We start from the raw sequence: 19,029 nt of genomic DNA, 5'->3' as shown, positions 1-19,029 counted from the left end.
GGAGAGAGGGGTGAGGAGGAGAGAGGGGGAGATGGGGGGGAGAGAGATGGGAAGAGAGTGGGGAAAGAGGGGAGAGAGGGGAGAATTTGGAAGAGGGGGTGAGAAGGGGAGGGAGGAAGAGAGAGGAGGAGAGAGGGGAGTGAGATGACAAGAGAGGGAGGGTGAGGATGATGGTAAGAGAGATACAATTCAGTATAAGGGATAATAAATTAAGGTAGGTTCCAAGGAGTTGAAGAGGAGTTATTATCCCTCATACATCACGGTAGTCTAGTGGATAGCATAAGCTATAACAGCCCGGGGCATCAGAGTTTGGAGTTCAGTCCTGGCACCTTCTGTAAGGAGTTTGTACGTTCTCCCTGTGACTGCATGGGTTACCACTGGACACCTTGGTTTCCTCCCACAGTCCAAAGATGTACCAGTTAGTAGGTTAATTGGTGAGTTGGGTGGGTTAATTGCCCTGTTATTAAGCTGGGGTTAAATAGGTGGGTTTTTGGGTGGCACAGTTCATTGGGCAGGAAGGGCCTGTTCTGTGCTGTATCTCTAAATAAAACTAAAATTTAAAAAGCTTCACAGTATGTGGACAGGCCGACCAGGGGGAATGCCATACTAGATCTAGTACTAGGTAATGAACCAGGTCAGGTCACGGATCTCTCAGTGGGTGAGCATCTGGGGGACAGTGACCACCGCTCCCTGGCCTGCAGCGTTATCATGGAAAAGGTAGAATCAGAGAGGACAGGAAAATTTTTAATTGGGGAAAGGCAAATTATGAGGCTATAAGGCTAGAACTTGCGGGTGTGAATTGGGATGATGTTTTTGCAGGGAAATGTACTATGGACATGTTGTCGATGTTTAGAGATCTCTTGCGGGATGTTAGGGATAAATTTGTCCCAGTGAGGAAGATAAAGAATGGTAGGGTGAAGGAACCATGGGTGACAAGTGAGGTGGAAAATCTAGTCAGGAGGAAGAAGGCAGCATACATGAGGTTTAGGAAGCAAGGATCAGATGGGTCTATTGAGGAACATAGGGAAGCAAGAAAGGAGCTTAAGAAGGGGCAGAGAAGAGCAAGAAGGGGGCATGAGAAGGCCTTGGCGAGTTGGGTAAAGGAAAACCCCAAGGCATTCTTCGATTATGTGAAGAAAAAAAGGATGACAGGAGTGAAGATAGGACCGATTAGAAATAAAGGTGGGAAGATGGGCCTGGAGGCTGTGGAAGTGAGCGAGGTCCTCAATGAATACTTCTCTTCGGTATTCACCAATGAGAGGGAACTTGATGATGGTGAGGACAATATGAGTGAGGTTGATGTTCTGGAGCATGTTGATATTAAGGGAGAGGAGGTGTTGGAGTTGTTAAAATACATTAGGACAGATAAGTCCCCGGGGCCTGATGGAATATTCCCCAGGCTGCTCCACGAGGTGAGAGAAGAGATTGCTGAGCCTCTGGCTAGGATCTTTATGTCCTCGTCCACGGGAATGGTACCGGAGGATTGGAGGGAGGCGAATGTTGTCCCCTTGTTCAAAAAAGGTAGTAGGGATAGTCCGGGTAATTATAGACCAGTGAGCCTTACGTCTGTGGTGGGAAAGCTGTTGGAAAAGATTCTTAGAGATAGGATCTACAGGCATTTAGAGAATCATGGTGTGATCAAGGACTGTCAGCATGGCTTTGTGAAGGGCAGATCGTGTCTAACAAGCCTGACAGAGTTCTTTGAGGACGTGACCAGGCATATAGATGAGGGTAGTGCAGTGGATGTGATCTATATGGATTTTAGTAAGGCATTAGACAAGGTTCCACATGGTAGGCTTATTCAGAAAGTTAGAAGGCATGGGATCCAGGGAAGTTTGGCCAGGTGGATTAAGAATTGGCTTGCCTGCAGAAGGCGGAGGGTGGTGGTGGAGGGAGTACATTCAGATTGGAGGATTGTGACTAGTGGTGTCCCACAAGGATCTGCTCTGGGACCTCTATTTTTCGTGATTTTTATTAACGACCTGGATGTGGGGGTAGAAGGGTAGGTTGGCAAGTTTGCAGATGACACAAAGGTTGGTGGTGTTGTAGATAGTGTAGAGGATTGTCAAAGATTGCAGAGAGACATTGATAGGATGCAGAAGTGGGCTGAGAAGTGGCAGATGGAGTTCAACCCGGAGAAGTGTGAGGTGGTACACTTTGGAAGGACAAACTCCAAGGCAGAGTACAAAGTAAATGGCAGGATACTTGGTAGTGTGGAGGAGCAGAGGGATCTCAGGGTACATGTCCACAGATCCCTGAAAGTTGCCTCACAGGTGGATAAGGTAGTTAAGAAACCTTATGGAGTGTGAGCTTTCATAAGTCAAGGGATAGGGTTTAAGAGTCGTGATGTAATGATGCAGCTCTATAAAACTCTGGTTAGGCCACACTTGGAGTACTGGGTCCAGTTCTGGTCGCTTCACTATGGGAAGGATGTGGAAGGATTGGAAAGAGTACAGAGGAGATTTACCAGGATGCTGCCTGGTTTAGAAAGTATGCATTATGATCAGAGATTAAGGGAGCTAGGGCTTTACTCTTTGGAGAGAAGGAGGATGAGAGGAGACATGATAGAGGTGTACAAGATAATAAGAGGAATAGATAGAGTGGATAGCCAGCGCCTCTTCCCCAGGGCACCACTGCTCAATACAAGAGGACATGGCTTTAAGGTTAGGGGTGGGAAGTTCAAGGGGGATATTAGAGGAAGGTTTTTTACTCAGAGAGTGGTTGGTGCATGGAATGCAATGCCTGAGTCAGTGGTGGAGGCAGATACACTAGTGAAGTTTAAGAGACTACTAGACAGGTATATGGAGGAATTTAAGGTGGGGGCTTATATGGGAGGCAGGGTTTGAGGGTCGGCACAACATTGTGGGCCGAAGAGCCTGTACTGTGCTGTACTATTCTATGTTCTATATGTTCTATCACTCTCTCTCTCTCTCCCTGACCCTCAATGCAGCTACACACACACATATAAAAAAATTCTTGCAGTCTTGCCCCATAAATGTCTGTACTCTATATTCTTTTCCATCTTCATGAGAAGTTATTTATGCACTTACATGAATTTTTTCCCTGTATAACTGTAGGAGCCAAAACTAGGAATAAAACGGCCATCTGATAATGGAATTCTATGTGGCGAGTGCTGATTCAAGCCACAAAACAGTTAAACTAGAAGAAAACACGCATGTGTCTGTATTACTGTGAACAACAATCTGCTCTGTTGTTATCAGCCATAAATCTGTCCCAGCTTTAATGAGTTTTCACTGATGCACATCCATCCTCTTACAACCAAGCTCACAGCTGACAACCTGTCCTAAACCAGGGAAAATTGCAGTGGTTTTGGGGCTAAGACCTTGGAGGTTTATCTTCTGACAATAAGTGTAGAATTCTGATGGCAGGCTCTCTTTCTCCACTGCACAACCCTAAAGGACTCCAGCCAAAAGAAAACTTGTGAAAAAAGTAGAATTCAGCACTCAAGCCGGGCATATGAGATACAACGAGCACACCTCAAAGTCAAACTGAAGAAAGAAATCCTTATTCTAGGTAAAAAAAAATACAGTATGCTATTTATTGAATGCTTTCTCATTGCTTTTTTCTAAGCAAATATTTTTTGGAAAATATAGATATGGCAAATAATACTCGGGTTATTTTCAGGATGATACTTTTAGAAAGAGATTAATTAAATAGTCTTCCATATTTCTAAATAACTCCTCCCCCCATACCACACCATCAGCAGGTCACCCATAAATTCCTCAGCTTAATTTATAAACCATATTATCACTTATTTGCTGGAGTTTTTTCCCCCAGTAATTACGTTTTTGGTTCTCTTTTGTTGTCATGAAGATGTAAAGGAGGAGGAAGTAGCAAAATACCTCACTTATCATTTAAGATGAACCTTTCACTTCTTAGTCTACAAATCAGGGTAATTTGTTGAAAACTGACAGAAAGAGAAGCCAAGCTTAATGAGAATAACCACAAATGTTGGTGCTGGGCAGACACCCCAGCTTACAGTTGGAGCACATGATCATTCTCAGTTTGCGGATGAAGCATTCTAACTTTTCACCAGAGGTAACCTGTAGCGTGATTTAAATGATAATTATGATGAATTAATTTTTTAATTGCTGCTTTTAACTATGTTTTATTTGTCCTGGTCACCTTCTATGATGCTGGTAAATGCTGCAGCAAAAATACGCATTGGATGTTGTGTAAACCGAAGAACAGATTGATAAAGCATACCTCTTTCCTTCTACTATATATTGCAGCAAAGGGTTTCATGCAATGCATCCCACTGACCAGGTATTCTGATTCCTATCAACTGAATGCTGACACATCTTTTAGATTGTCTTGCAAGGTACTCCAATAAGATTGTTTTGCTGGAAGATACGGAACACAACTGGATATTAACATCTTTGTTTATAGAATTTTCAGCTGAGGACTTTGAAAAGTTAGATGGGGTGGTGTCAAAGGTGTACACAGAGTAGTGAGTATAAAGTTCACTCTCCATCTAGGTATGGTTAAATTTAATGTACAATATTGGCAGCAGAAAGCACCAAATAAAAATCAATTTATCAGTCCTTCTCTTTAAAGAATCACAATAATGATATTTCTTTTGCAGAAAAATTGCATGCTTGTGTAGCCACCTGGGGGCAGATATCCATTTCTCAAATAGATTTTTTTATCTGTTAAAGAGGGTGCACTGAGAAAATGTATCTCTGGCTTGTGATATTTTGATGTGTGTCTTAAATTAAAGGATGATATTGGTACAACAAATACACATCACCCATTTTAAAGTTAATTTCTTTGCTTCTGATTACCGTTTGACCAGCAGAATTTGCGATATAAAAAAATGGCTGCTTTCCAGACAATGATGTAACAGTCAATAGGAAGATAGTAGGAGAAATTTGGTCTGATTCCCATATAACTAAATTGAAACTTCAACACTACTAAATGAACACAATTTGCTTCATATTCCACTCAAAGTGCTTATCTGCTTCATGTGGGTTTTGTATTTACTTTAACTCTAAGAACATCAAACTTTAACTATAATGTTTGCAATGACTCTCAGAACATGCCACCTAAGAACACAAGTCTAAGAATGAGTCCACCTATTTTCTGTGGACTACTTTGTTGAAACAAGTCCATGCTTCCAAATATCTGTTAAATTATTACATCAGAAAGAGACATAATTAGGAACTTTACTGTCTTTGATTTCGAAGTTTTAAGGAAAGTGATTCAATAGTGACCCAATGGAAAACGACCAAAATGCACAAATTAATTATTTGTCCTCTCTAGGTGACTAGTTGTGTAGATTCAGAAAATATGATGTGATTTTAGAGCGGTGAATAGAAAGGAAAAGAACTTTTATTTAAGTCTTCATTCAATAGAAACACAGTGTTATGGTAATTCTACCTTCTGAATTCATGATATCTCTGGGAGATAGAGAAAAAAAGGAACGTCTAATCTCCTGCCTTACTTTGGAGGGTAATCCAGAGATAAATGGCTCCTCAAAAAATTTGTCAACTTTCACCAAGGTTTCAGTGGTCACTTGGGAAATTCCCTTGGAAATACAGGCAAAGAACATAATACAATTGGATCAGTTTATCACTGAATATAGATTAGTGGATACTTATATGAATTTCCAACTTTTGATTCCAGAGTTCAGCATGACACCCAAATGACATTTAAGACTGCAACCAACATTAATATCGAGTACTCATTGCTTTTTAGTTGAAGACTGACACTTCCTATTCTACATAGGATGAAATAAAGGCCTTTCATCTCACTAAACTCTGATCATGAACAAAGGCTATCTATCAATCATTAACAAGGGATATAAACTTTCAACTCAAAGGGTGATTCACCTGATATCATAAATTAATCTGTTGTATTTTCTAGTTCTCAGGTATTTTTTCCAGTCTTGTTGTGAATTATTGAAAGTGAATGCACAAAGATGCTAAGAGGTCTTAAACTTCCTGCCCTCCAACATTTTTTGTCAGACGACACCTCACCACAAGCAGATATAAACAAATCTCAGGTGAGACTGACAGTTGTATTTCCCAGCAGTTAGGTACAACAACATTTACTTATGGATTAAAAACATTCAACATAATCTGCAGTTGTCATTGAGGTATAAAGTAGTTGATAACCAAGGAAACAGCTGTTGACAAGGCACAAGCTGCTGCTTAAACTGAGATAATACAATCTATGTGATTTATAGTGCATAAAAATAGTACCACGTAATGATTCTAGGCAACTTCAGGAGCGCAGAATCAGGTTTAAAACTATAAATAACATTAAAAACAGCCTTTTATAACCATGTTCAGAAATACTTTATTTATTAAATCAAACCATACAGTGCCTATAAAAAGTCTTCTACACCCCACCCCCAAAGTTTTCATGTTTTATTGTTTTACAACATTTAATCATACTGGATTTAGTCTGTTTTTTTTTAAAACACTGATCAACAGAAAAACACTCCTTTGTGTCAAAGTGAAAACAAATTTCTACAAAGTGATCTAAATTAATTACAAATATAAAACCCAAAATAATTGATTGTATAAGTATTCACCCCCTTCAAGTCAGTATTTAGTAGATGCCCCTTTGGCAGCAATTACAGCCTTGAGTCTGTGTGGATAGGTCTCTATCAGCTTTACATATCTGAACACTGCAATTTTTCCCATTCTTCTTTACAAAACTGCTCAAGCTCTCTCAGATTGCCTGGGGATTGTGAGTGAACAGCCCGTTTCAACTCCAGCCACAAATTTTCAATTGGATTGATGTCTGGACTCTGACTTGGCCACTCAAGGACATTAACTTTTTTGTTTTTAAGCAATTCTTGGGTAGCTCTAGCTTTATGCTTGGGTCATTGTCGTGCTGGAAAACAAATCTCCTCCCAAGTCACAGTTCTCTTGCAGACTGCATCAGATTTTCCTCCGGGACTTCCCAGTATTTTGTTGCATTCATTTTACCCTCTACCTTCACAAGCCTTCCAGGGCCTGCTGCAGTGAAGCATCCCCACAGCATGATGCAGCCAGCACCATGCTTCATGGTAGAAATGGTGTGTTTTTGATGATATGAAGTGTTTGGCTTAAGCCAAACATAGTGTTTATTTTGATGGCCAAAAAAGCTCAGTTTTGCTTTTATCAGACAATAAAGCCATCTTTCAGCTGTCCTCAGAGTCTCCCATATGCCTTCTGGCAAATTCTAGCCGAGATTTCATGTGAGTTTTTTTAAAAGTGGCTTTCTCTTTGCCACTCTCCCATAAAGCTGCAACTAGTGAAGCACCTGGGCAACATCTGTTGTAAGCGCAGTCTCTCCCATCTCAGCCACTAAAGCTTGTAACTCCTCTAGAGTTGTCATAGGTCTCTTGGTGGCTTCCCTCACTAGACCCCTTCTTGCATGGTCACTCAGTTTTTGAGGACGGCCTGCTCTAGGCAGATTTACAGCTGTGCCATATTCTTTCCACTTCTTGATGATTGACATAACTGTACTCCAAGGGATATTCAGTGACTTGGAAATGTTCCTGTATCCACCTCCTGACTTGTGCTTTTCATGGAGTTGTTTGGAGTGCTCTCTTGTCTTGATGGTGTAGTTTTTGCCAGGATACTGACTCACCTGCAATTTGACCTTCCAGGTGCAGGTGTACTTTTACTACAATCAATTGAAACACTTTGACTGCTCCATTTAATTATGTGATTTCTAAAACCAATAGGCTGCTGCAGTGATCACTTGTTGTGTCATATTAAAGGGGTTGAATACTTATGCAATTCATTATTTTGTGTTTTATATTTGCAATTAATTTAGATCAGTTTGTAGAGATCTGTTTTCACTGTGACACGAAAGAATGTTTTCCTGATGATCAGTGTAAAAAAAAACCAAATAGAATCTACTGTGATTCAATGTTGTAAAACAATAAAACATGAAAACTTCCAAAGTGGCGGGGGCGGCAGGTGGGGGTCTTGAATACTTTCTATAGGCACTGTTTAATTCAGCAAATTAGGATCAGAAAATGTATTTTGACCGGTACTCAAATAAATCATCATATTTCACAAAGAATCTACTTGTCTGTTTAAGCACTTCTCTGTATTGTTATTAATTATACAGAAAAAGTCATGAAAATGTATTTACGTTACCCTGAGGCTGCGGCTTTGGAATTCAATACAGCGTGCACTATCCTGAGACCTTTGAAATAAGGAGAGCAAAAATTAGAAAGAAATATGACTTCAGAAAGAAAATTTGTAAATATTTTGATTAGGAATAAGATAAATCAACATATCAAAACACATTTGGAAAAATCAATCAGAACATCAGCAAAAATTGCAATAAAATCATATGTTTTTGCAGAAGCTTCATTATGTTAGATCTTCACTTAATCATAGTTAATTTATATGAAGTGAAGTAGTAATAATATAAGAAACCCTTGCTCAAGTCTGTAACTTGGAATATTAAGGAGAGTGACAGTTAAACTACCAATACCATTGGGCTGTGGGATCTGATATTCATGGGTTCCGACACAGATTAATACTTAAGATGTACTGTGCAACCATTTGATATCACTAAGCATGTCCACCTGCAACCATTCAGGCAGAGGGCAGTGACAACATTTAGTACTGTGTAACTTGTCCATAAAATACCCAATCATATTTAACAATTGGCTTTGTCCATAAAGACTAAACTTGGGGTGCTTAAATAAGATTGTGCAATGCGATTTTTAGGCCAATGAATTTTAACACAAACATATGTAAAGCAGGACAATGTGCCAATAAAATTCACTCAATTCCAAAACAAACATATGTGTCCATAATTGCTGCTTCCCTTCACTGCACCAAGAAACATTTCCACACCAATTTAATTTGCTGTTCTGAGTATGATCCTCAACATTTAAACCAGCTGGGAGTCTACCTCTATAATTAATTCATAGGAAGCCTCATACACAGTTGAACATTCACTTTGTTTATTTTTGATCGAAGAATGCTACCAGCATTATACATTAAGTGATTACTGAAAAATGATGCTAATACATTTTTGATGTGCAGGCATCCTTCAGGATAGCCATTATAATCCTAAACTAGTGATGCACAACGTTCTCTCTCTTCTGAGTGAACGTAACCATAAAAATACATAAAATATACATGTGAACTTGTCTAAAGAACTTGCTCCTGGTCCTTCCCTGTTGTTTTTTAAGCAATGTACGACCTGCATTCATTTGCTGTTTTAATCATCCACTGGTCAATTGAAGAAATACATTACTGGTTCAGTTTGTAGTACCTTGGATTTTGCTGACAGATTCACATATCATTTCAAGACCTGAATTGCAAAGTGGTATTAAATCTGTATCAGTCATCCAATCATGACATTAGATCTGTTTTTTTGTGCTTATTTTCCCCTTTATTTTCTTTTTCTCCTCTGGAAGTCGAGGACATGTCTAGCCTGACTTACCTGGCATATCTTCCTGCTCTGCATTTCAGAGCTCCAACATTATCCATGTTCTTTTATTTACATTCTCACTCTTTAACCAGCTCCATTCACTGACTGACCAGACAACCTTACGTACAACTTACACCCCATGGTCACTTCTGCTTTTCCTGCTGAGAGACATTACTGCTACTCCTACCCTCCTTGCAGTTTACCAAATTTCTTTTATCTCCTGTTCAATTCTGACTTCTATTGTGCCCTTGGGGCAAGAGATGTTTGTCCTGCCAAAGTTGTTGGCATAAAATAAACTCAGGACATAATGCTTTTGCTAATTGTTCAGCAAAATTAGGGTTTCTCCAATTAAAGGGTGTAATATGACAAGGAGTAGAAACAGAACCATTTTTTCTCTCTTTGAAAATCAAAGATCAACGGTTGGAGAGTTTAGGATAAAAGAAAATGATTGTAACATTGGTAGTATTTAAGAATAATATTGGAAACACTTTTTCTCTTAGAGGTTAGTGAAAACCTGCAACATGCTATCTGACAAGATTCCAGATTCTAACCCATCTGAAATTTTCAGGACTGGGATTGGGCAATCTTTCTCAAATACTGGATGTAGGGTGTGGGACCGATATAGCTTCTCAGTTGTGTATCGCATAACTATGATGAAACAAAATGATTGAACAGACTTGACAGATGAATGGGCAACTTCATTTCTTTTGCTACCTATCCCCTTCTCAACCAGCATCAAAAACAACATGCCATATAAATATTTGATGTGTTATATTAGATAAGATAATTTTTCAACATTTTAAGAAAATTTATTATCAAATTACATACACTATATGTTAACTCAGCAGCAGCAGTTCATTGCGGTACATAATATAGAAGAAGAAAAAAAGGCAAATCAATTACAGTATACATATACTGAATAAATTGAAAATTGTGCAAAAGGCAGAAATAATATATATTAAAAAAGTGAGGTAGTGTTCAGGGTTCAATGTTCATTTAGGAACATTGAGGGGAAGAAGCTGTTTCTCAATCACTGAGTGTGTGCCTTCAGGTTTCTGTACCTCTTACTCAATGGTAACAGTGAGAAAAGGGCATGTCCTGGGTGCTGGAGGTCCTTAATAATGGACGCTGCCTTTCTGAGACACTGCTCCTTGAAGATGTCCTGGGTACATTGTAGGCTGGTACCCAAGATGGAGCCAACTAGTTTTACAATTTTCTGCAGCTTCTTTTAGTCCTGTGCAGTAGCCCCTCCATACCAGACAGTGATGCAGCCCGTGGTACATTTATAGATGTTTTTGAGTGTATTTGTTGAGATTGCCAAATCTCTTCAAACTCCTAATGAAATATAGTTGCTGTCTTGCCTTCTTTATAACTGCATCGATATGTTGGGACCAAGTTAGGTCCTCAAAGATCTTGACACCCAGGAACTTGAAACTGCTCACTCTCTCCACTTCTGATTTCTCATTGAGGATTGGTATGTGCTCCTTCGTCTTACCCTTCCTGAAGTCCACAATCAGCTCTTTCGTCTTTCTGATGTTGAGTGGCAGGTTGTTGCTGTGACACCACTCCACTAGTTGGTGTATCTCACTCCTGTATGCCCTCTCCTCTCCATCTGAGATTCTACCAACAATGTTTGTATTATCAGCAAATTTATAAAATATATTTGAGCTATGCCTAGCCACACAGTCATGGGTATATAGAGAGTAGAGAAATGGGCTAAGCACACACCCCTGAGGTGCACCAGTGCTGATCGTCAGCGAGGAGGAAATATTTTCACCAATCCGCATAGATTGTGGTTTTCCAGTTAGGAAGTAGAGGATTCAATTGCAGAGGGAGATACAGAGGCCAGGTACTGTAACTTCTCAATCAGGATTGTGGGAATGATGTTATTAAATGCTGAGCTATAGTCAATGAACAGCATCCTGACATAGGTGTCTGTGTTGTCCTGGTGGTCTCAGGCTGTGTGAAGAGTCATTGAGACTGCATCTGCCATTGACCTATTGTGGCAATAGGCAAATTGCAATGGGTCCAGGTCCTTGCTGAAGCAGGAGTTCAGTCTAGTCATGACCAACCTCTCAAAGCATTTCATCACTGTAGATGTGAGTGCTACCGGGCGATAGTCATTAAGGCTTGCTTGCATCTCTGTACACCTATTTGGATCTTCCACCCAGAACCTCCAGTTAGTAACTCATACCATTCGGTCACTCCATTTCCATTGCCCAATCAACTGTTTCTAGTATCTGATTATGGGAAGTCAAGAGAGAAAGATCCTTGCACACAGTAGCCTGAGGAAGGATTATTCCCCTGTGTGTAAGCGTTGGCCTTCCTAAACATCAGAACGTTAGAGAATGAGGGCATTGCATCAAACTATGTTGGGACATCCTCATTCAATTTCAATGAAGACAAGACCTAAGGAAGAGGACCAATAGAAGCAACTTTAAAACTATGAATGATTTTAAGTGAGTGCATGAGGAGAGCATTGTTTTTGGTTAAAAATTGATTAAAAAATGAGGGAAGAAATTTTTTTTATTTTACAAAGGAAACCACAAAGGAGAGCAGACCTTTATATAAAATATTAGGAGATCACTACATTACATGGAGGAAAAACAGACAATTAACTGTGAAAAAGAAGCAGAAAGAAGAGATTTGTGAAGCAGGATTTATTTACATTTCACTCGTATAATGTGGCTTCCTGTAAACCTTGATGTTTCAATGGATATTATAAATATTTATTTAAATGTAATCATATTTATTTCTTTACTCTTCACCTGTCTTTATGGGAGGTGTATGGGGTGTCCCGGGGGTGGGGGGGGTATCTCCTCTAGTGAAGGGGCATGTTGTGTCTACTCTGGGGCAGCTCGCTCACCTTTGGCCCCTACCAGACACTCTGCTCTCACCTGTGACAGCAAGTAGGTGTTTTGCTTGCAACAGTAACCATAGTGACATTCTTGACTGCTGTGCAAATTCACAGTAGTTTAGCACATCTCACTATCCAAACTTGAACTTTGCCACCCTATTTTGCAAGAGGATAGTGTGCCAATGGATTCTACATTCAATTTGAAATACAAACATATGTAACCATCACACTTTCTGCTTATCTCCCTTCCGAGAAATGTTTCCCATGTTTATTGCATTAGTTATTCTAAGTATACTCCTCACCGTTTGGACCAGGTGGTCATCCAACCTTTAGTCAGATAAAAGCCAAATAGACAATTACATTAGGAATTTATCTTTGCACTCAATGGATGGTAGTAATGTTATACATCAAACAATTACTGCAAAATTGTATTGATTTGAAAGAAAATTCCCCAGTGGAGCAGACGATAGGTGTTTGGTAGTTTGCTTGTGATTACCTGGAACCACCTGTCCACACATCTAATCCACGGGGTAAGTACAATTTGTTCATATATTTGAGAACAAAATCAGCTGCTAATAGTTAGCAAATACTACAACAACAGGTCTTATAATATCAGGTAATGGATAGATGAATTAAATAATCTACACTACATAATATTTTTTTCATTAGAGTGCAAAAAAACGAAGCTGTAAAAGCTTTCTACATGATCAAATGTTCCCTGTGATTTCATATTCAGTTTGGACTCTGCAGACTCAACAGTATCTGATGCACTTCTTTCATTTTATGTGCATTCTTATTAAGTCAGAAAGGTTGCTAAAAGCATGGCCTTCAAAAGAAACCAATGTTTTTAAAAAACATATTACTGCCTGGAGACAACACAAAAGATCAACAGCAGCTTTGCACGTGTTTCTTCTATTTATATGACTAAAATAAACTCCGGCTGCAAGGCACAGGAAAATAAACATGACAAATAAATCTCTCAGCAGAGCATACAAAATGTGCAAACTAATTTTAAGAGGAATTCAATGCTCAGTATTGGTATTAGTTGGCTTTGTGCTCAGTAAAAGAATTGATATGCAGTAGACACAAAATGCTGGATGAACTGAAGAAGGGTCTTGACCCGAAACATCAACTATGTTCATTTCTATAGAAACTGCCTGGCTTGCTGAGTTCCTCTAGCATTTTGTCAGTGTTACTTTGGATTTCTAGCATCTGCAGACTTTCTCATGTTTAATGATATGCAGTAGAAAGTTTTTGTGCCATGAATGGTTTAATAAATTAGCCAAATATGTCAACAATGAGAGTTTCTGAGAAAGTCATCCAAGTTTGGGATCTAGTGGGATTTGGAAATGAGGAATTTTCCTCAAATACCTGACAGCACAATTTATCAGATGTTCATTTGCACTCCCGCTATTGAAAGTCATGCTGCAGAAACATAAAGGATGTCCAATTCATATAATATCAGATAATTTGTGTTCAGTTTGGCTCATTGCTATGATTTGCCATTTCTCTCACTCTCCCCATTCTGTGCAGATATGTGAATCCAATCATAGGGAGTGTCCCAATCCCACTGTCTTCTCGGATGATGTGACAAGGCTGTACTGGTCAGCAGATATACAGAGAAATTTAGAAATTATTAAACTGCTATAACTAAATTTTAAAAAGTAACAACTTAAAATATAAGTTTGTATAGTAAGTAAAACAAATAACTTGTTGCAAATTCCCTTTTTAGATTTCCTGTTTGAATGAATGATGATACTAAGCATAAAGCAGGTCTGGCTGGTATATGTTATGGAGATGGATTCCTTCACAAAAACCTGAAGTATCACAGTATGTCTGGAAGTCTTCACTGGACTTGAAGCGAAGTAGAGTGACAGATGGAGCAGCATACAGTCACAGAACACTGTCTGTCTGTCTAGGTACCATATCCAATGCGGACTTCGGTGTCCATGGTTTTCCATATAGATCTATCCTTCGTTTTTTGGATGACTTCCATTTCCTCGATGTGTAGCCACCTGGCTATGCTTTTGATGTACATAACCGAGGTCTTCCTCTAGGTTTACTCCCCTCAATCTTTCCAGAGAGTATGAGATTTTCTAGTTCATCTTTCTGCATGATGTGTCCTAGGAATCTAAGTTGTCTTTCTCTTATTGTTGGTATGAGTGATTGAACTGCTTGGACTCTTCTGAGAACTTCTTCATTTGATGTGTGTGTGGTCCATGATATTTTTAACATTCTCCTGTAGAACCATAATTCAGTAACTTCTAGTCTCTTTTCCATTGCTGGAGAAATGGTCCAGCATTCACTTCCATAAGTCATGATATAATAATTGTCATAGTCATAGTCATACTTTATTGATCCTGGGGGAAATTGTTTTTTGTTACAGTTGCACCGTAAATAATTAATAGTAATAAAACCATAAATAGTTAAATAGTAATATGTAAATTATGCCAGTAAATTATGAAAAAAATCCAGGACCAGTCTATCGGCTCAGGGTGTCTGACCCTCCAAGGGAGGAGTTGTAAAGTTTGATGGCCACAGGCAGGAATGACTTCCTATGACGCTCTGTGTTGCATCTCGGTGGAATGAGTCTCTGGCTGAATGTACTCCTGTGCCCACCCAGTACATTATGTAGTGGATGGGAGACATTGACCAAGATGGCATGCAACTTGGACAGCATCCTCTTTTCAGACACCACCGTCAGAGAGTCCAGTTCCATCTCCACAACATCACTGGCCTTACGAATGAGTTTGTTGATTCTGTTGGTGTCTGCTACCCTCAGCCTGCTGCCCCAGCACACAACAGCAAACATGATAGCACTGGCCACCACAGACTCGTAGAACATCCTCAGCATCGTCCCACAGATGATAAAGGACCTCAGCCTCCTCAGAAAATAGAGACGGCTCTGACCCTTCTTGTAGACAGCCTCAGTGTTCTTTGACCAGTCCAGTTTATTGTCAATTCGTATCCCCAGGTATTTGTAATCCTCCACCATGTCCACCCTGACCCCCTGGATGGAAACAGGGGTCACCGGTACCTTAACTCTCCTCAGGTCTATCTCCAGCTCCTTAGTCTTTTTCACATTAAGCTGCAGATAATTCTGCTCACACCATGTGACAAAGTTTCCTACCGTAGCCCTGTACTCAGCCTCATCTCCCTTGCTGATGCATCCAACTATGGCAGAGTCATCAGAAAACTTCTGAAGATGACAAGACTCTGTGCAGTAGTTGAAGTCCGAGGTGTAAATGGTGAAGAGAAAGGGAGACAAGACAGTCCCCTGTGGTGCCCCAGCGCTGCTGATCACTCTGTCGGACACACAACGTTGCAAGCACATGTACTGTGTTCTGCTAGTCAGGTAATCAATAATCCATGACACTAGGAAAGCATCCACCTGCATCGCTGTCAGCTTCTCCCCCAGCAGAGCAGGGCGGATGGTATTGAACGCACTGGAGAAGTAAAAAAACATGACCCTCACAGTGCTCGCTGGCTTGTCTAGGTGGGCGTAGACACGGTTCAGCAGGTAGACGATGGCATCCTCAACTCCTAATAGGGGCTGGTAGGCGAACTGGAGAGGATCTAAGTGTGGCCTGACCATAGGTCGGAGCAGCTCCAGGACAAGTCTCTCCAGGGTCTTCATGATGTGGGAGGTCAATGCCACCGGTCTGTAGCCATTGAGGCCGCTGGGGCGCGGCGTCTTCGGCACAGGGACAAGGCAGGACGTCTTCCACAGCACGGCAACCCTCCGGAGCCTCAGGCTCAGGTTGAATACATGGTGAAGTACTCCACATAGCTGAGGGGCACAGGCTTTGATCACCCTGGTACTGATACCATCCGGTCCTGCAGCCTTGCTTGGGTTGAGACGTTTCAGCTGTCTTCTTACCTGTTCAGCTAAATGTAGCACTGCAGTATTCTGTTTTTAGCGTATATGCTCATAGAACACTACCACACAGAAATAGGCCCTTAGGTCCATCTAGTCCATGCTGAATTATTCAACTGCCTAATCCCATCAATTTGCATGCGGACTACAGCCCTCCATACCAACCCCATCCATATGCCAATCCAAATTTCTCTTAAAAGTTGAAATCGATCCTATATCCACAACTTCCACTGGCACTCGTTCCACACTCCCACCACCATCAAGGTGAAGAAATTCCCTTCATGATCCCCCCTAATCATTTTACCTTTCACCCTTAACCCATGACCTCTAAATCTAGTCTCACCCAACCTCAGTGGAAAAAGCCTGCTTGTATTTACTTTATCTATACCCCTCATAATTTTGTATACCTCTGTTCAATCTTTCCTCATTCTTCTATCCTACAGGAAATAAAGTCCTAATCTATTCAATCTTTCCTTATAACTCAGCTGCTCAAATCCAGGCAACATCATTGTAAATTTTTTCTGCACTCTTTCAATCTTAGTGACATATTTCCTGTAGGTAGGTGACCAAAACTACACACAATATTCCAAATTAGGCCTCACCAACATTTTATACAACTTCAACATAACTTCCCAGCTCCTGTACCAATACTTTGATTTATGAAGGCCGATGTTCCAAAAGCTTTCTTTACGACCCTATCCACCTGTGGCGCCACCTTCAAGGAATTATGAACCAGCTTGATCCTTGCAGCACACCACTAGCCACAGGCCTCCAGTCAGAGAAGCAACCATCTACTACCACTCCCTGGCTTTTCCCACAACGCCAATGTCGAATACAGTTTACTACCTTATCTTTAATACCAAGCAACTGAACCTTCTTGACCAACCTGACATGTGAGACCTTGTCAAATGCCTTGTCAAATGTCCATGTAGACAACAGCCACTATCTTGCTTTTATCATCTTTTCTGGTAACCTCCTTGAAAAACTTCACAAAATTGGTTAGACATGACCTATCACGTGCAGTCATGTTTTCTATCCCTAATCAGTCCCTGTCTATCTAAGTACTCATGTATCCAGTTTGTTAGAATACTTTCCAATAATTTACACACTATTGAAGTCAGGCTCAGTGCCCTATAATTTCCTGGTTTATTCTTAGAACCTTTCTTAAACATTGGAATAACATCAGCTATCCTCCATTCCCTTGACATCTCACCTGTAGGTAAGGACGTTTTAAATATCTCTGTTAGAGCCTTCCACAGCGTCCGAGGGAACACCTTGTCAGGCACTGGGGAATTATCTACCATAATTTGCCTCATGACAACAAACACCTCCTCCTCCTTAATCTGTAAATGGTTCATGATCTTTCAGCTACTTTGCCTCACTTCTATAGATTCTGTGTCCATCTCTTGAGGAAATACTGATGCAAAAAAATCAATTTAAGATCTCCCCCATCTCTTTTTCTTCTATGCATAAATGACAACACTGATTTTCCAGAGGACCAATATTGTCCCTTACTATACTTTTGTTTGGGATTTTTCTTCACCTTGCCTGATGGAGCAACCTCATGCCTTCTTTTAGCCCTCCTGATTTCCATTTGTTCTCTTGCAGTTCTAATGGTTCTCTTAAAGTACCATGTTTGATCCTTCCTGCCTATACATGATATGCACCTCCTTTTTCTTAACCAGGGCCTCAATATCTCTTGAAAACCAAAGTTTCCTAAAGCTGTTATCCTTGCTTTTTATTCTTGCAGGAGCACATGAACTTTGTACTCTCAAAATTTCATTCTTGAAGGCCTTCCATTTACCAAATACATATTTGCCAGTAAACAACCTGTCCCAATCCACACTTGCCAGATCCTTTCTGATACCATCAAAATTGGCTTTTCTCCAATTTAGAATCTCAACCCGAGGACCAGACCTATCCTTCTCCATAATGATCACATTAAACCACAACATCTAGGAAAAATTAGGCCAACGTCATTTGACTTTGCATACCCAATAATTGCCATTTGGTGCTCTATGACAAACAGTCTGAACTCCCAAATGAACTTGACCAGTTATCCCTCTGGAAGACATAGCTTCAATCTTTACTGGATGTACAACATCACTCAGCTGTACCAACACCCCACCCATTTATTGCTGTGTTCTCACTCAGTCTGGGACTTGTGGCTATTTGGTAGTGTAGGTATGCTGAGAATTCCAGGTCATCTTTAATAATTTGAATAGAAGACTGCCTGTCAATGCCAGAGAAGGAAATTTAGCTGGTGAGGTTATAGAGAGGGACCAGTGAGTGACACTCTTCATGTCTAGTGTGTGGTTAGAATGAACTGAATACATTTGTTCTTTTAATTACTGAATTCACCTTTGGACTCTTGGTCATTTTATAAACAGGTCTTCCTCTGCCAATGTTGTTTCGCTTTACTTCTTCCTCTTTGAAACTTGTCAGATGTTGTTCGATTCTGTTTTCTCCTCAGCAATCTGATTTTCTCATGCTTGCTGACGTATCACCAGAATTATTATGGCTCTACATTCTTGAACTGGTTGGACCCTGATCCTGTTTCTGTAGTGAACAACATTCTCCTTGTAAATCAGTTCATAAGGCCATAAGACCATAAGATATAGGAGCAGAATTAGGCCATTTGGCCCATCAAGTCTGCTCTGCCATTTTATGATGGTTGATTCAATTTTCCTCTCAGTCTCAATCTCCTGCCTTCTCCTCGTATCCCTTAATGCCCTGACCAATCAAGAATCTATCAACCTCTGCCTTAAATATACATAAAGACTTGGCCTCCACAGCTTTCTGTGGGAAAGAATTCCACAGATTCACCATTCTCTAGCTAAAAAAATGTCTCCTCATCCTCGTTCTAAAAGGACACCCC

At 40.3% G+C, this 19,029-nt stretch overlaps 1 protein-coding gene across 12 annotated transcripts in view; it reads right to left on the bottom strand.

Moving 5' to 3' along the window:
• LOC134347072 (receptor-type tyrosine-protein phosphatase delta-like) overlaps window positions 1–19,029 on the bottom strand; it is a 2,469,925-nt gene that overhangs the window by 1,172,791 nt on the left and 1,278,105 nt on the right. For all 12 annotated transcript variants that reach the window (XM_063049175.1, XM_063049163.1, XM_063049170.1 and 9 more), the window contains one exon: window positions 8,124–8,172. The gene's annotated coding sequence lies outside the window, so the exon portion shown is untranslated. The remainder of the gene's footprint in view (window positions 1–8,123; window positions 8,173–19,029) is intronic.

The sequence above is a fragment of the Mobula hypostoma genome, chromosome 5 (genome assembly GCF_963921235.1).
Source record: "Mobula hypostoma chromosome 5, sMobHyp1.1, whole genome shotgun sequence".
NCBI lineage: Eukaryota > Metazoa > Chordata > Chondrichthyes > Myliobatiformes > Myliobatidae > Mobula > Mobula hypostoma.
This window is presented reverse-complemented; position numbering and strand designations above follow the sequence as displayed.